Genomic DNA, 15,938 nt, shown 5'->3' with positions numbered 1-15,938 from the left:
GCTTGGGATGGTTACATGTAAAAATGTGAATTTTACAGATCCCATTAACTAGACTTGAATACAGGATTTTAGCTTTGGTTTACAGGAGTGCCCTTGAGCCCCATATATGAATGACCTATTGTTATACAGTGGTAAGAAAAATTATCATTCTGTAATGATAATTACAGAAATTCCATAGTTATACAATGATTTCCTTCGTGAATCAAATTCAGTCCTTTTCTAAATATCCAATAGGGTTTATATTAACCAATTCTATGTGCAATAAAATGATGTATGAATTAGGCAAACAATGAGTACTTAAGAGTGAAAGTATGTGCAAAAGTAAGTTAATGCCTGGTTGCATCAGCTCGATTAAACAGAATAATTGAAATCAGGTGTTTAAGTAATTAGGTAGATCTTCAGGGGTGAGTTTGGGAGACCCCACCCTATAAAAGGATCAGAAACTTTGTGAATTTGGGCTTCACCATATGGTTGTATGGAAATATCTCATGCCACAGTCAAAAGACATCTCTGAGGACCTCAAGAAAGCAGTTATTGCTGCTCATCAGTTTAGAAAGGGTTACAAAACAATTTCTAAGGATTTGGGGCTCTACCAATCCACTGTCAGATTGTCCACAAATAGAGAAGGAGCAGTTACCCTACCAAAATCTCTCCAAGAACAAACTGGCGCATAATCCAGGAAGTCAAAAAGGAGCCCAGAGTAACATTCAAGGATGTGCAAGCCACTCTCGCCTTGGCTAATGTGAGTGTTCATAACTCAGTGACCAGAAAAAGTCTGAACAAGAATGGTGTTCATGGGAGGATAGCCAGGAGGAAACCACTGGTCTCTAAAAAGAACATTGCTGCCTGTCTGAAGTTCACTAAAGATCACATAGATAATCCCCCAGACTTCTGGAACAATGTTCTCTGGACAGACAAGTCAAAGGTACAACGTTTTGGCCTCAGTGAGAAATGTTATGTTTGGTGAAAGACAAACTCTGAGTTCAAACAGAAGAACATCATCCCAGCCATCAAGCATGGTGGTGGGAATGTGATGGTTTGGGCCTCAGGACCTAGACAGCTTGCCATCATTGACACAACCATGAATTCTGAAGTGTATCAGAAGATTCTAGAGGAGAATGTCAGCCCATCCATCTGTGAGCTGAATCTGAACTGACAGTGGGTCATACGACAAGACAATGATCCTAAACATACAAGCAGATCTACGAAAGAATGACTGTGGAAGAAGAAATTCCATGGTTTAGAATGGCCTAGTCAAAGTCTGAACCTAAACCCTATCAAAATGTTGTGGCAGGGTCTGAAGCGAGCTGTTCATTCAAGGAAGCCCTCAGATGCCACTGAGTTGAAGCAGTTCCGTAAGGAGGAATGGGTCAAAATTCCTCAAAACTGATGTGAGAGACTGACCAACAGTTACAGGAAGTGCTTACTTGAACTCATTGCTGCTCAAGGGGGTGCCACCAGGTACTGAATCTAAAGGTTCACATACTTTTTCAAACATGGATATTGAATGTTGAATCAGTTGTGGCTAAATAAATGTTATAAAAGCATCATGTTTGTGTGGCATTTGTTTAATCAGGTTATCTGTTGTTTTTTTATTTAAGTTTATGGTGTTAGATTAAGACCTAATAACATTTTAGGTTGGAAATACGTGACAATCCTAAGAGGTCCACACACTTTTTCTCGCCGCTGTAAAATATTGTTCCTGTATGCAGCCATGGGAATAAATCCAAATGCAATTTCCTGGGTACAAAAACATTACTTTTTTGGAATGGATCCTAGAGGTAAACTTGTTTCAAGAGAACAATAGTATTGATTCCATAGATTGGGTAAACACCTCTGGAATTGTTTAAAGTACTTAGTTCAAAACAGTTCATGGTTTGCATTTGGTGGATTGACCATTATATTAGATTTATTTTAGACAAATTCATGGAGGATAAGGCTGCCAAAGGCTACTAGTCCTGATGACTATATGCTACCTCCAGTATGCCTGTGTACTGGAGGCAGTATGCCTATGTACACCACTTGCTGGGGAACATGGGCAGGAGGGTACTGTACACTCATGTCCTGCTTGTGAGTATCCTGCAGGCAGCTGATTGGCCACCGTGTGAACAGAATGCTGGCCTAGATGGACCCTTGGTCTGATCCAGCATGACTCTTCTTATCTTATTTTCTCTTCAGTTTATGTGTGCCTTTGTTATATTCAGTCCTGAATGGCAAATAGAAGGCAGCTATTCTGTAGAGACAGATGATGCAGCCAAATTATTTTTAAAAAGGAATGTAAAATGCCATAGGTGCGTATAACGCACCATATATTTTACTTTTCTGGAGAGCTCAGACGAATGAGAATGAGCATTATGTCACATATGCACCTCACTTTGAGTTTTCCAGTATTGTCTCACTGGCAATACTTTTTTTGGAAACGTCATTGAAATGAGAGTGACTCTGGATGTTATGCAGAAGCCCTCAAAAGAAGGTGTTGGTCATGACTCAGTCCCACAGAAAGTCTGAGCTTTGGTGTTCTGAACTGTTAGTTGGGGATTGAGCCTTTGTGCCACCATTGAGCTCTGTCCCAGGGGCCAGAAGTACAGGTAGACCAGCTAGATTGTTGTTTAGAATCAAGGAGGTTTCTTAATAACAGTAGGACAGAGTGGGTCAGATGATACTCCTTGACCCCTATGAAAGCTTCTGGGTCAGGTTTGTTCTCGGCCCTGTGCAACTGGGCTGGCTGCAGCCTGTATTCACCTTTGTCAGCATGATAACAGCTGGGTCTGACAATGACTCTTCCATCCTATTTCCATACCTATGGGTGCTGTTTAACACAATGACTCTTGTATTTCTTCCAGAGAGATACATGCACATGTATAAAATGTGCATCTTCTCATGTCCACATGTTGCCACTTTAGGTATTATCCTGAAGTAATGTATATGTTTATTCACTTGGATTTATATCAAGCCTTTTGATTGACTGATCCATAAGGCAGCTTCAAATTGACTGCACACAAACTCACACGCACAACCCAGCAGCCCTTAGTTCAGGGGTAGCCAAAGTTTTTGGGCTGTGGGTTCATTTCACAATTTGAGAAACGATCATGGGCATCACCCCAAAATGGCTGCCATGGGAGGCATGGCAAAAGTAACCTATCCAAAAGCCTGCGTATAAAGCAGAGGTTTGGGTCTTGAGCCACAGCTTTCCGTTGAGCTCACAGTTTTCAGCACTAACAGAAACCTATTTCACAGCAACTGCAGCTGCTTGCAAGAAAATGTGTTAATCACAGAAGTGGGAGGGGTAGGGCACCCTAGTGGGTGCTAAGAAAGGTATCTGGACGTGCACTGGCACCTACGGACACCACATTGCCTAACCCTGCCTTAATCTATCACAGCGGGTAGGGCCAGAGCATGCTTTCTTTCAGCTCTGCAGTCACAGGACAACTGGCATTTGGAGCCAAGTCTTCTTTCTGGAAGGAAGGAGCGAAGTAAGCTCCCTTCAGTTACTCTTTCTGTGGCCTGTGGATAGGACCAGGTTTGTTTCCCCCTTACCATGATGTTTTTTTTAGGAGGAAGGGAGTGCAGCCTCCCAGTGGCCCTTGATATTCTGGTTGGTGGCAACCTTGCACATTCTCTTTTTTGCTCCCAGGAAACATACAGATATGCCCCAAATGTTTAACTTCTTTTGTCAAATCTGGAAAGTTTGCCTAGAAGAGTCCATCTGTTTCGTAACCATTGGATCCAATCTAAATCTCACAGAGGTCAATGGCAAAATGTGAGTGATTTTGGACTATCTCCATTCTGAGGCCTTCTTAGATGTTTCTCTTTAAAATTCAGTGGAATATTTTTTTTTTTAATTTCACAAGAGTTAACCTAAGTAGAGATGCAATCCTAGTCACTCTTACCTGGGACCTTACTGTGATTTATTTCCATATAAACATGCATAGGATCAAATAAACATGCAGGTCTCTTACATTGTATGTCACTATGTATAATATAAATTGAGGACTGTATATATACTTACAACATTAAAAATATATATAAACACTTTCCAGAAAACCATTTTCAATGCTAGTTTTATAAACCATACCAAAGTAAGTAGAATGTTCATCCATAACCATGGTAATTCTTGGTTATTGTTTAAAAATTCTGTGTAGCATTATATGTAATTTTTTAAAATTATGTGATGCACAACAAAAGCACTTAACACAGCAAGTCAATTAGTCCCTGAAGTGCCAGAGCATTCAGCATGTCTGTGATGAGAGCATTGTTTTGGGGAACATAGATTCGAGTAGAAATAGGCTTTTCAAGATGTCTGTTGCATTATCATGTTTTAATAAAAAAATCTCAGTGCTAGAAAGGATGCTAAGGTCAGCAAGTTCAAACTACAGCAGTCCTCTGTTCTCTAAGGAAGGATCCTCGGCACATTAATCCTAATTGATTAAGGCTGCAATCCTAAACACATTCACAAGGAAGTAAGTGCCACTGAGCACAGTGGGACCTACTTCCAAGTAAATGTGCATAGGATTTCTCTGAAAGAAGCGTAGTTGCACAAAGTATTGGAAAGTACAGAAGGTGAAGCATTGTTGGAGCTTGTTTGTTGCATATTTCCCACTTATTAATGTCGGCAAGACTGATGCACAATAAATAGTTTCTGGTTTACTGCTGTCAGTCACTTTACAGCAGCGTGTTTCTTGAATCCACCATGAGACAACCCATTATTTGAGATATTGAGGAAATGCTTATTTTATTGATTTGCTCCATTACAAGGTAAAATGTTGAAGGTTGTAATGTAGTAGAGCAAGACAATCTTGGTTTAGGTTCCTGTATTGTGGAATTCTCTCCCCAGAAAGGCCCACCAAGGTCCTGCCAACATCAGAGAACAGAAATACTTTTCTAGTTAAAAAGGCCTTTGTAACTGGGTAGTTGGAAACTTTAGGTTTTTGACAGAACATTATTTCTGACCCAGAAAAGCTCGATGGATGTTCAGAAGATTACTCACAGCTGTTCCTATTCTAACCTTTGTCAGAAATAAATACTTTGAACAGTTGGAAAACATTTGGGCATCCAATTTATTCATCAACTATAGAATGAAAGGGGGCAGTGGGAAGGGAAAATCATATACTGCCCATGCATGCAGCAGCATTTTAAGTTAATGTATAGTGCTCTTTGAGTCTCCCATTAATTTGTGTACAGATTTTATTTATGTTTTTGTCTGGTGTATGTTGATAGCTTATTTTGTATTGTTTTATATGGCTGCAGTAATTATTATATATAATTAATACACACACACACACACAAGATTTTTAAAGCATCGAACTTTAAGCACTTCAGACAAGTTTTTTCTAGATCCCAGGATGATGTAGTTAATCACAGGGGTGGGCGACTTGTGGTCCTCCAGATATTTTGGCAACTCCCCTCACCCCTCACCATTGGCTATGCTGGCTAAGGCCGATGGGAGTTGTAGGCCAAGATATCTGAAGGGCCACAAGTTGCCATTCCTGACATAAACGGTATATTTATTATAGTGACTAACATTGAGATATACACACACACACAATCTAAATCAAAATATGCTGTGTTAAACCAGTGAAATGTACATAGATTTTCTGGAATAATTCTCGAAAGTTTTGATTGAAAGCCCTTTTGCTTCTGGTAATCTATCGAAAGACAATTCCTCTCTCAGACCTGTAATTCTTGGCTTCAGTTACTGTGACTGATAATTAGGTACATAAATTTCTCATTGTATGATAGAGTATTTACTTCATTTAAGTTATTTCAAAGATTGAGCCTTCAATTCTGTGTGATATATCTATGATACTTCTTTTCCACCCTACATGTCCTACCGACAAGCCATTGCGGGTGGAGGCGGGGTGGAAGGCTTACATAAAGCTAACTTTTTAATGCTGTGCCTGTAAATCATAGAGTGTATGCCATTAGTAATGTGGTGCTATTTCAATAATGTCATTAACTAAGGATAACATTTGGAAAGCAATTCCCAGCACTTAGCCATACCTCTTTCATTTATTATTAAGTAATTATTAATTACTCTCAAGTGGGACTTAATTGGGAAGCCTGGTGAAAGATATTAGCAACAGGGACAAGGGTGAGCAAAGAAGTTTGCAAGAGTCTTATATTCACAACACTTTCACAATACTTGCTAATGAAGATCCAAACATTCTGGCATTCTAATAGCAGTTACGCATCTGAGCCTACGTGTTCAGAATGCAATTTAGGTCACTTAAACTTCCATGTACTTGCTGTTCAACTTAATATACTGCAACACAATTTGGGTATTGAAAATCTGACCCCATATTTCATTGCCTGGTGCTAGAAAATTGTTACTATATTTGCACTTAAGTTCTATTTGATTCATCGGGAACAAATTATTCATGCATCCATGTGTGAATACTATATAGGAAGCATTTCATTAGTAAAACGGGGCCTCTGAGATTGGGGTACATACTGATATTTCTTTCTCAGCTGTTTCTTTGATATGCCAAAGGAACATCTTTCTATTAAAATCTTAATCCATTTTTTTTAACATGGAGCCAAGTTTTTTTTTATGCAGTCCCCAGACCCAGAGTTTTATTTTTGTTTTTTTAATACTCTGTTTCTAATTCTAGGTAAGATATTTTATATTTGGTATGCACATTTTGGTGCTACTGATTTATTTTAAAGTCTGTTTTAGATGGCATTTCTCTGCTTCCTTTCAAACCATAGCAGCACAATGTGAGATGAGATGCAGAAAGTGCTATAGGTGCAAGTGGCTACTTCTCATTTTTTGACATTTTCACGTGATGGAAAAAGCAGAGTAACATTATTAAGTGTGGACGGGTGTTATAAAGAAATCCCCAGCCTATTTGGAAGAGGGAATTCGGGATGCAATCCAATGCCCAGTGATCTGGGACTAAACCCTATTGAATTCAATGGGACTTACTTCTGAGTAGAAATGAATAGGATTGCACTGTCAGTGTCTGTTATTCAGCCCATGAGTATTTCTTTTGTCTTTCAGTGTTAATGAGTTGTGTTTTGCAGCAGAATTACATAATATTCAGGGCTAGATGTGTGATGGCCAGGTAGTTTAAGGATATCTAACTACATTAATGGAGGCTGCAAATGGCAGGTGTGCATAGTACAGTGATAAAGCAATTGTACATTTTGCTGCTCATGCCAGTGGTATCTCTGACACAAGTGCCTTCAGACTGACCTTGCAGGTTGGCCCTTCTTTGTGGACTCTGTGCAGCTCCACATTTGGCTCCTGTGCCTGTGCAAATCCAGCTTCAGAAATATTCTAGCGGTGCTGCCCAGGAGCTGGCGCTCTGTCCTCTTCCTCCGTTCCACCTTGTTTGGAAGCAACTCACCACATTAGCAGCAGCTCAAGGACGGAGTGCTCTCTCTGGGTTTTTGTTCACTGTGAGCTTTAGCCTTCCTTCCCTCTATTATTGAGCAGGGAGCTGCCTTATTTTATTATTTCAGTGTTTTAGTTAAAGGCATTGCCTGCAGTTTTTGCTCCTTCATGATCAGAAGGAGTCAAAAGGAGTTTTTGCTCCTTTTCCTTCCCCATGTGCCTATGATGCACCTGATGATACTTTAAGAAATGTAAAACTTGTGAGTCTGGGAAGACGTGATTACTCCACTAATGCAAGAGGCCTCTAAAGATGTTTGGCAATTCCTCACTCTCACTGCAGCCCCTTGTGCTGCAGCCTATGCTGTTCTGGAAGGCCCCTCAACCTTTAGGACTCCAATAGAGGGGGCTCTCACCTCCATGAACTTCAGCCAAGGAATATAATTATTGCATTTCAGATTACCAACTGTTTTTCATGCACATTCTTCCATGAAAAGAATGGACAAGTAATTTAAAATAACAAGGAACAACATTACAGTCCTCAGTCTTCACTTCTAAAAGTCAAGTTTTAAAAATTTACTTTGGTAATAATGGTTCTCTACTGTAATCGCTTTAACGTATGTGATACAATAGTACTATGCGCATATTTGATCTGCACTTTGGCTACTGAAACATCTGAATGATTTTGTTAGGAGAATTCTTGGTACTGAATACTTGCAAACTTGAAAAGATACTTTTCAGAATACCAGGCTGAATTTACAATTTACAATTCTTCTGGTACACCTCGAGTAAGAGATCTGATCCTTTATAGCAAAAGGAAAAAGATCAAGAATGAAATCTCAGATCTGGAACCCCATGTAAAGAAACAACGTTCCACACAGTCCGACACCTGGCAAAAGTTCTAAAAAAGAAAAAAAAAGGCAAATAGCATCTTGTATAGAATATGTTTCTCTAAAGAAAGAGAAAGAAACCAAACTATCCAAAAGACATCATACCTCCACTGACTGCAACAGAAATACCCGATCAGTATTATGAATCTGTCCAGCCACACACTGAGCCTGGCAGAAGAGACCATCCTTTTATGAGACCTATCCTTCTTCCCCACTAAATCTGCACATATGATAAGATTCTGTGGTGAACTAGAGGCTTTTTCCTGCCACCTACGACTCAAAGAATACTTCCACAATGAGACTAATCAGTGCAACAATACACAACTACCATCTTCCCGACACTCCTCTGGACAGTGCACTGACACACAATCAATAACCTCTCAACACTACAAGAAGAAGAATGAACTACATGTACCCTCAAGATAGTCATTACAGTCGGTTAGATTTTTACATAGAGTGCTTCTGTCACCAGGCCCAAGCTGAGGTAATCAGAAAACACCATTGTTTACACACCATCTCAGCTGTGCAGAATGTGATGCCATCTGCAGCCTTAGAAATTATATTGGCACCATAGTTAAAGAGGCCAACAAAGGAAGAACTGTCATCATCATGACCAAGCTGGATTACATACAGGAGGCTGAGAGGCAATTCTCCAATGCCATATTTTACAAACAGCCACCCAAGCTTACCACAACATAGCAGAGTTATGACCACTTCACAGACCACATAACACAGATACAGACACAGGAATCAGATCCGGTGGTAGAGTCAGATGCCAACTCCTGTCCCATGTCTACTCTGGCAACATATTACAGGACCTAATAATGTCATCCAAAAAACATCAAGGGTTCATACCTGGTCATCTTCCAATGTGATCTGTGCCATGAATTGCCAACAATGTCCTACTGCATCTACATAGGACAAGCAGGCCAGTTTCTTCACCAGAGGTGGGGAACATGTGGTTGTCCAGATTTTGATGGACTGTAACTCCCATCAGTCTTAGCCAGCATAGCCAATGGTGAGGGATGATGGAAGTTGCAATCCATTGACATCTGGAGGGCCACATGTTCCCCAACCTGCTCTACACAAAAGAATAAATGAACAAAAATCTGACATCTGAAATGGCAGTATTCAAAAATCAGTTAGGGAACATGTCAACCTTCCAGGACACTCTGTCAATGACCTTAAGGTGGCCATTCTTGAACAAAGGAATTTCAAAGGCAGATTTCAATGTGAAACTGCTATTCATCAAGAGATTCAATTCTATCTGTTATGGCCTAAATAGGGACAAAGGCTTAAAAAAAACCCCACACTTCATGTGTTAGTTAGCTCACCAATGCAAGGATGTCTGTATTATCACCCAACAACTGTTTTGTGAATGGATACTGTTAAAGTAATTATCACTGTTCATACTTTCTACATTTCAGTTCCCTTCTATCTCACTGTTTACAATTCCACTCCTTCCTCACAACCATGAGTAAATATACCTGCCAATTGTGCATAACACTTCACACATCTGATGCAGTGGATGGTAGTCCACAAAAGTTTATGCCACCATGAATTTGCCAGTGCTAGGAATGCCCCTGTAGTCTTCTGAGCCCTCCAATAGCCAGAATCAACAGTCAGACAAAAGGGCTACTTTCCAAAGCTTTATTTCCATTCAACCTAATGGGACTTACAGGTGCCAATTGCCTGAGACTCAGAGGAAATACAAAAGGAACAGCCTACCAGGGGTTTCTAAGGGTTAGGATGTCAGTTGGTCTCCATTTGGAGAAAAGTACGACAACTCTCTGAACTTAAGGAGTAGGAGGGGAAATTTCCCCCCTTTCCCGTGGGGCCTCAGGGCGCAGCTGCTGACGTCGAGCCAAACGGGCTGAGCATCTCAGCTCAGCTCCTGCAACCTCTTGCTTGAGTCTGTGCCTGTGCCTCGCATCTAAAAGCTCAAGTTGTCCCTCCCTTTCCATGCCAGGGTCAGTATCGCTCCCAGGAATGTGAACAGGGGGGAGCTCCTCCTCCAGCTGCGCCTCTGAAACCAGAGGGGATTCCTCTCCCATGGATGCTATCTCCTCCTCAAAATCAGAGCTACTTTGGGACTCTGGGCTCAGATCCAACCCTGACAGCCAGCCTTTGAGGTGCCACAAGACTTTGTTATTTTGCTGCAAGAAACTAACTTAGCTACCCCTCTGGAAGAGTCTTGAGTACCACATTCCTGTAGGATGTTTTCAGTTTGGTCTGAGCAATGTATGATGCTGAAATTTGGACACACGTGCCTATTCTTTGGTATTTTTGTGACTGAGCCGGATCATGAGCAGTCAAACCAGGAGATGGCAACAGTAAATTCCAATTTATTTTCTGATACAGCAGAAGACTCATGACCTTGTTGCATTGCACTTTATATGCTTTTCTTTTTTAAAAAATAGCTTCAGTTTCTTTTTTAGTCTGACTTATAGTACTGAGAAATTCTCCCTTTACTTGATGTTTATGTATTTAACTGACTTTTCTCAGGTGGGTACACACAACATTCACAGCATGAGTTCTTGTTGGACTAGGACTTTGTGTACAACTTAGATCAAGCAGAAAACTTGATGGGCTTACATTTGGGGAAAAAACCCCTCTTGCTTTTTTGTGCTTCTTGTTTGAAGCCTTTAACCTCTACTTCCTGTTGGGCTAACAATGTTTTCCTGCATTTGCACAAAAGAACAAAGTTTAGTATTAAATATTATTTGTATAGGAGCACATCCTCTTACAAGTGAAGCCTGTATGAAAAACATTTGTTATGCTTTTACATTTGGATACTGAAGAAAGCCAAGTTATACTTAGATATGTAGCTTAGACATTTTAAAGTATGGGAGGAATTTCCCTTCTGTCTTTTAGCCAGACAACAAAAACATTCTTTGAGAGTAATATTGCATTGATGGAACACATCAGAGCAACTGGTAACTTCTTTCTTGTTTTCCTGGTGTGCTCTTGTCAATTTAGTATAGATACCTAATTATGTAGTAATAATTGTATGGACCATGATCCAGAGATGTGCATACACATGAGCTGTAATCCTGTACTCACTTACATGGGCCGATTGACCACTTCTGTGCTTGACCCTTGCCCTTCATGGCTTATTACATCAAACAAGGAGGGAATGTCTGGCTGGGTCCAGGCGGTTGTAAATTCCTCCTTGAGAGAAGGAGTGGTGCCAGCCTCTTTAAAAGAGGTAGTAATCAGGCCACTCCTGAAAAAGCCTAACCTGGACATGGAGGATGTTGACAACTATAGGCTGATGGCCAACATCCCCTTTCTGGGCAAGGTGCTTGAGTGGGTGGTTGCAGGACAACTCCAGGCACTCCTGAATGAAATGGATAATCTAGATCCATTTCAATCGGGCTTCAGGCCTGGTTTTGGAATGGAAACTGCCTTGGTCGCCCTGTGGGATGATTTCTGCCAGGAGAGGGACAGGAGGAGTGCGACCCTGTCGATTCTCCTGGACCTCTCAGCGGCTTTTGATATCATCAACCATGGTATCCTTCTGGATAGGTTGTCTGGGTTGGGAGTTGGAGGCACTGTATTGCAGTGGTTCTGCTGTTACTTGGATGGCTGATTCCAGAAGGTGGTGCTGGGGGATTATTGCTCTGTGCCATGGCAATTATGCCATGGGGTTCTCCAGGGCTCTATTTTATTCCCCATGCTGTATAATATCTACATGAAACTGCTAGGGGAGGTTAACCAGAGGTGTGGGCTGAAGTGCCATCAATATGTGGATGACACCCAGCTCTACCTCTCTTTCTCATCAAGCCCAGGTAAGACAGTGGCTGTTCTGAATCAGTGCCTGGGCACGGTAATGGACTGGATGAGGGCCAATAAACTGAAACTCAATCCAGACAAGATGGAGGTACTGTTAGTGGGTGATTCATCTGCCCAGTTAGGTGATATTCAGCTTCTTCTGGAGGGGGTTGCACTCCCCCTAAAGGATCAAGTTCATAGTTTGGGGGTGCTCTTGGACCCATAACTGTCTCTTGAGGCACAGGTGAACTCAGTGGCATGGAGCACTTTTTATCAGCTTAAGCTGGTACATGAACTACACCCTTATCTGGACAGAGATAGCCTAGCTGCAGTTATCCATGCTCTGATAACTTCTTGTCTGGATTTACTGCATTATATGTGGGGCTGCCTTTGAAAACAGTCCGGAAACTTCAGCTGATCCAAAATAGGGCAGCAAGATTGTTAACAGGGACTGGCCAACAAGCTCATATTATGCTATTACTTTTCCATCTGCACTGGCTACCAGTCCATTTCGGGCCTGATTCAAAGTGCTGGTATTAACATTCAAAGCCCTTAACGGCTTGGGGCCAGGTTATCTGAAGGATCGCCTCCTCCTATATGTACCTGCCCAGACCTTAAGATCATCAGCAGCAGCCCTTCTCCACGAGCCTCTGCCAAAGGAAGTGAGGCGGGTGACTACTAGGAAGGGGGCCTTTTCTGCTGTGGCACCCTGGCTGTGGAATGAGCTCCCTAGTGAGGTTCGCCTCGCACCTACGTTGTATTCCTTCCAGCGCCAGGTGAAGACCTTTTTATTCTCCCAGGCATTTTCGCATTGTAACTTTCAGCTTTGCTGTTTTAAATCTGTATTTTAAATCCCTGCACTGCTGCTAGGTTTTACTCTGGTTTTATTCTGGTTGTATTGTAATATTGTGCTTTTAATGTTTTTATATTTTATATTTTACCCTGCGCCTTTTGGGTTTAATTTTTGTGAACCATCCAGAGAGCTTTGGCTATTGGGCGGTATAGAAATGAAATGAAATGAAATGAAATGAAATAAATAAATAAATAAATAAATAAGATACTGAACTAAGTGGGACTTAATTCTGAGTAGATATGTATAGGATTGTACTGATGATTTTGACATGCAGCCAGATGTTTCTGAAAGTCTGGCAGAAGGACTTGACACACAATCTCTTTTAAGGGCTACAATACTTACATGCTATTATCCCCTCCCAATTTTTCCTACAAAAAACACTTCTCAAACCAAATTCCCAAAATGATTTTTAAACTGAGTAATACTAGGCCTTTTTTTGAAAACTATTTAGAAATTGCCCTAACGTACTGTTTTGACTCTTACAGCTTCCTTTATTTTTCTATCATATGAACATTCAGTGTTTTTATATCCTAAAGATTAAATGTGCCCTCTTTTTACCTATGTCATATTTATACATGGTTATGAAGTATAAGCCAGTATCCAGAATCGTTGACCCTTGAGATGTAATATTGACCTCAGTCAGTATTAACTTTTCAGATCGATAAATGCTGTTATTGACCTCAAAGAAAAGTCAATACCTACTTGTTAATTTGCAAAGTATGACTACAAGGAAATGCTACACATTTTGTTCTTCGTTATCACCGTATTTATATCTGTTTTTAACATCTTCTGTATTACCACCTAGAGAGCATAGTGTCAAAACATTTCAATCCCGATTGTAAGTAGAGTTGAGGAAAGATGTGTATTGCACATTATGGAATAATAGATGAGAAGTACATGTTGTTTCCCCTATCATGAAAATAATATCAGTTATGTAGCATCTGTAGTGTATGTCATTTAAAGGGAGGTTTAGATTATTTTTGTCTGATGTCATCCATTAAAACAAAATATATTTCAGGTGCTAACAGAACACTTCTTCATAAAAATGTAATGGATGAATGAGCTAATCCTGAACTAACTGGAAATTATACTTGAAGTCATTGGCATATAGTAGATAGTATCTGTTTACATAATAATGGCAGGTGTGTAAGTGAAGATGTTACAATGCAGACGTTTGAAAGGGATGGTGTGACTCAAATTGTATTTAATTGTAAGTTTTTTTAGTGTTACGTCTAGTTTTATTATACAAAAAATGTAAATGTTAAGCTGTGCACATTTTGATGCATGTAAAATGCCTACTGCAGTATTCAAATGTCTGAACTTCACATTTCACTATTTCAAGTTTCAAATCTCATAAATGGTTTGCAGATAAGCGTACCCTTAATTCTACTTTCTCTTTGTTAGAATCTAACTAGCACACAAGACAAACACAAATGAAGCTGCTTTATATAGTAATTACTTGTGTAATGCGTCTTGGGGAATAGATTTTACTTTTGTACAATATTCCTTTCATCCATTACTTGACACTAAGAAAACTCAAATATTGTTTTGTAAAACTGTGTCTGCACTTAATCTTTTAAAATTAGTCACACACCATATACTTTTTCCAAAGATCCTAACTAATCTTGTATATGTCTTATCTTTCATTTATTTATTTGTAACCCCTTTAGAGGACAGGCAGATGTTGAGAGCTGGAAATGCTCATAGGGTGGGGTAAGCAGGGAAGGAAAGGACCATTAACAGCCAAAGAGCCCCACCAACCTTTGTTTCCAAATAAGGGGTTGTTCTGACCCCACACTCATGCTGATGTATGAGATCACCAAACAGCCAAGGTTGCATATGTGAGCTGTATTCTTAATGTTAGGTAAAATACCTGGTAGCAGAGAGCGAGCTTGCTTTTCTCTGCCCTTCCGCTGCAAACCTATCATGTGGGCTAAAGCAACTTGGGCCCAGGGGCAAACATGGCTTGTCATGTTCATTCCTTGTACTCAATGGCCTTGGGGTCAGATGAGAAAGAGGACCAGGATCCCCCCCCCGCCCCCACCCTTTAGCTCCAAACCCATCACAAGGGCCAAGTAAAGGTAATCTGAGATGTCCTGGCTCCACATCCCTAGTTCTCTTGAGATACAGTGATGGGATCCCTTGTGTCCATCACCTGCCAGATTCCATAGAGTTGATTTGTTGGGAGGACTGCCAGGAGGCCCTAGGCCACATACCAAGAGTTATTGGGATGTGATGGCAGCTTCTCCAGGGATTCTTACTCTCTGAGTGAACAATTCCCTTGGACAAAGGAGGAGAGAGGGAACAAAACCAAAACAAGCCCTAGTGGCTGTGGTGCAAACAATGGATAGTTGCAAAGCACTTACAGCAAGCATGGCCACTTTAAATTCCCAAGTCCTGAATGTGTTGCACTAGGGAATTGGTTACATGCATTGTAAAGACATATAGTTTTGCAATCCCTTTGTAAAAATGCAGCTTCATCAGGTACTTTATTGCATGAAGTCTTTTGCTAATGCCTATGCAACAGCTTGCAGAAGACTGCAAATGAGCGAACCCATTCAATTTACACTTCTTTGGATACTTCTTATAATTATACATTATAACATGTATATTTACATACATACATACTAGGGATGTCAGAGAATTCCGCCACAGATCTCGGTGAGGCCGAATGCCAGTGTATTCGGCCCCCCGAACTCCATGGCGGAACGGCCTGCCACCCCCCACCTCCCCGCGGATCCCCCCCGGGACGAGACTCACCTGGGGCGGATCTTCCGGGCGGCGGCGGTTCCGGCAGCGGCTCCGGCAGCGACTGGTCTTCCAACCGGCTGCCGCTGCCGCCATTTCCAGGCTTGTGTAAAAAAAAAAAAAAGATGTGATAGGCTACGTAAATCTTTACGTAGCCTATCATGGTTGGGTGGGTTTAAAAAAAAAAAACCGCATATGCAAATGGCGGCGGCTATGGCCGCCGCCATTTGTGTTCCTTCTTTTTACCGTCTTAGTCTACGTAAATATTTACATAGACTATGATGGCGAAAATCAAGGGGAACGCAAATAGCGTAGCGGGCGGTATTTGCATCCCCTTTTG

At 40.9% G+C, this 15,938-nt stretch overlaps 1 protein-coding gene across 5 annotated transcripts in view; it reads left to right on the top strand.

Annotated features, from left to right (window-relative positions):
- VTI1A (vesicle transport through interaction with t-SNAREs 1A) overlaps positions 1 to 15,938 on the top strand; it is a 347,971-nt gene that overhangs the window by 73,368 nt on the left and 258,665 nt on the right. The window lies entirely within an intron of this gene.

The sequence above is a fragment of the Heloderma suspectum genome, chromosome 3 (assembly GCF_057233095.1).
Source record: "Heloderma suspectum isolate Gila_16-S chromosome 3, 16-S_ref, whole genome shotgun sequence".
Lineage (NCBI taxonomy): Eukaryota > Metazoa > Chordata > Lepidosauria > Squamata > Helodermatidae > Heloderma > Heloderma suspectum.
Note: the sequence above shows the minus strand (reverse complement) of the source record. Positions and strands in the feature narration are given on the sequence as shown.